The 3,179-nt window shown below is 37.6% G+C and overlaps 1 pseudogene; it reads left to right on the plus strand.

Moving 5' to 3' along the window:
- LOC102869036 overlaps positions 1 to 2,077 on the plus strand; it is a 3,767-nt pseudogene extending 1,690 nt beyond the window's left edge.
- Positions 2,078 to 3,179: the final 1,102 nt, after the last annotated feature.

Below are 3,179 nucleotides of genomic sequence, written 5' to 3' on the forward strand. Positions count from 1 at the left end.
ACAAAGTATTAAAACAGAATGTGCAGAGACTTAAAATTGGAGAATAATAAAAAAGGTAAGAACTATGGTTTTAAAGATTATTCCAGTTCAATGACCTTGGGAGTCCATATAGCTTTATTGGTTTCCAAATGTCTGAATTCCATGACAACATTATTCCTACTTCCAATTAGACTGGTGAGTGTATCCAAGGCTGCATCTGTTAATTGAAACAAGTTGGCTGGTATCTCATCAATTCCTGGGGCCTTCTTTTTAGCCAGTGCCTTCAATGCAGCTTCTACTTCCTCCTTCATTACCACTGGCTCCTGTTCATATGGTACTTCCTGAAGTTTTTCAGTGTCAATCAATTCTTTCTGGTACAGCGACTCTGTGTATTCCCTCCATCTTCTTTTGGTGCTTGGTGGGTCATTCAATATATTGCCCACAGCATCTTTCAATGTTGTGACATGAAGCTTACATTTGTTTTTCAGTTCTTTCAACTTGAGAAACACAAAGAGAGTTTTTTCCTTTTTATTCTCCAATTCCAGCTCTCTACACATTCCAGTATAATACTTTGCATTCCATTCCATTATAATAAAATGGAATACATTTTTAAATTTGCAATATATTCCATTATAATAATTTGGAGGACAGCTCTCTGGCCAATGGGTGGAAGAGGTCCATATTTGTTCCCATTCCCAGGAAAGGTGATCCAAATGAATGTGGGAATTATTGAACAATATAAATTATTCACATGCAAGAAAAATACTGCTGAAGATCATTAAAAATGGCTGGAACAGTACATTGATAAAGAACTGCCAGAAGTTCAAGCAGGATTTAGAAGAGGCCGTGGAACCAGGGATATTATTGCTGATGTCAGATAGATCCTGGCTGAAAGTAAGAAATATCAGAAGAATGTCTATTTGGGTTTATTGACTATGCAAAGGTGTTTGACTGTGTGGATCATGACAAGTTGTGGCTGATACTGAGAAGAATGGGAATCCCAGAGCACCTGATTGTGCCCATGTGGAACCTATACCTAGACCAGGAGGCTGTTGTGCGAACAGAGCAGGGGAGCACTGCCTGCTTTGGAACAGGAAAGAGAGTGCACCAGGGTTGTATTCTTTCTCCATTCCTATTCAACCTACATGCTGAGCAAATTATCTGAGAAGCTGAACCCTATGAAGAGGAATGTGGCATCAGGATTGGAGGGAGACTCACCAATAATCTGCATTAGGCAGATGACACAATTTTACTTGCTGAAAGTGAGGTGGATTTTGAAGTACTTGTTGCAGAAGATCAAGAAATGCAGCCTTCAGTATGGATTGCATCTCAGTATCAAGAAAACAAAGATTCTTTTTTACCACTGGACCAATAGGCAGCACCATCATGGATGGAGAGGAGATTGAAACTGTTAACAGTTTCATCTTGCTTGGATCCACTATTAGCACCCTTGGTACGAGCAGTCAGAAAATAAGGAGACACATTGCACTGGGGAAATCTGCAGTTAGGGACCTTTCCAAATTATTGAGGAGTAGTGATGTCAGTTTGAGGACTAAGGTGCATCTGATTCAGACCATGGTCTTTCCAATTACTAGCTATGCATCCCAGACCTGGACAATGAATAAGGATAATGGAAAAAGAAGTAATGCCTTTGAGTTGTGGTGTTGGAGAAGAGAACTGAACATTCCATAGGTGGCCAAGAAAACGAATAGATATGTCTTGGAAAGGGTATAGCTGGAGTGTTCTTTGGAGACAAGAATGTCAAGACTTCATTTGCCTCATGATGCTGGGAAGGGTGGAGGATCGGTGAAGGAGAGGAAGACATTCAACCAGAGGATTGACATGCGGACAATTGCAATGGGCTCCTATGTGTCAGGAAGTATAAGGATGATGCAGGACAGAACACAGTTCACATCTTTGGTTCATAGGGTAGCCATAAACCATACTTGCATCAAAGGCACTTAACAACAACAACAACAACTTCCAATTCAGACTTCCATCAAAGTCCTACTGGTCTTCTTTAGAGGCCAGTGAACAGATCCAGAACTATGATGTCATAGACACAGAAAACACAGAAGAATCTGAGAATCTTGAATGATTTTCTTCTCTGCTCACATCCAGGTAGGTTTTACTTTAAAGAGAAATGTAACTAAAAAACTTGGGTCTAAACAAAAGGTCAATCAGAAATTATAATTCTGTTTAAAAGGCTGATAAAAGATCCAAGCAAAACTAAAAAAACAATTCACTGCCATCTGATCCTTTTCCAATGTTGTAAATTTTAACAGGAAGATTTTGCCCAGCTTTCTGCTGAAGAACCACTGATGAATTCGAATCAGTAATGTCTTTTGGTTAGCAGGGCAACATGACACAGACTGTACCATTCCCTTAGATATGTTTTCCCCTGTATATTTCAGTATGTCCATTTATAATCATTAACTTATGCAAAACTGCTTAGTAAAAAAATGAGTAAATTTAAATCAGTTATTCATTAATTGAATTAAATATGCATATACTATGTGACAGATTCTGTTCTAGATGTTAAAGACATAACAATGAGTAAGGCAGACAATTGTTCTTTTCAAGGAGCTGATGCTCAGATGGGAATAGACAAATTAAATAACATTAAGAAGATGTTAAATAGATGTTACATGTGAATTGTGCCTCCCCAAACATATGTGGTGTGGCCCAACCTTTATATTTGTGGATGTATTACCATTGGGGAATAATAAAGGAATGCTAATTGTACAGAAATTGAAAGAGATCTTCCCTCAAAAACAATTCTTGTAAACGCAGTGACCTGAATTTGTACATCTAGCTTTCAAAACTGAGAGAAAATAAATTTCTGTTCTTAAAAAAAAAAAGAGGAGGAGAATTTGCTTGGCATTTTATAAGCTGAAGTAACTAAAAAACAAATTCAAGCCTCAAGATGCAATACTGACAGATGCTATTGGCAAAATTGTGAATAATCCAGGAAGCATCAAAAAATGATAGAAAGATTCAAACGCAGAGCAAGCAATTGAGAAGACCATGACTTGTATTGACACCAATGATAGAGAAAGAGAGAATTCTCTAATAAGCTACTAAACCTTGTAATAATAATAAAAAAAGATGGAAAGAATACACAGAATAGCTGTAACAAAAAGAATTTGCTGACACTGAAAAATTTCAGGAAGTACCATAGGACCAAGAGTCAATGGTAA

This window comes from Elephantulus edwardii, unplaced genomic scaffold, assembly GCF_000299155.1.
Source record: "Elephantulus edwardii isolate Elephantulus edwardi_28Jun2011 unplaced genomic scaffold, EleEdw1.0 scaffold00052, whole genome shotgun sequence".
Taxonomy (NCBI): Eukaryota; Metazoa; Chordata; class Mammalia; order Macroscelidea; family Macroscelididae; genus Elephantulus; species Elephantulus edwardii.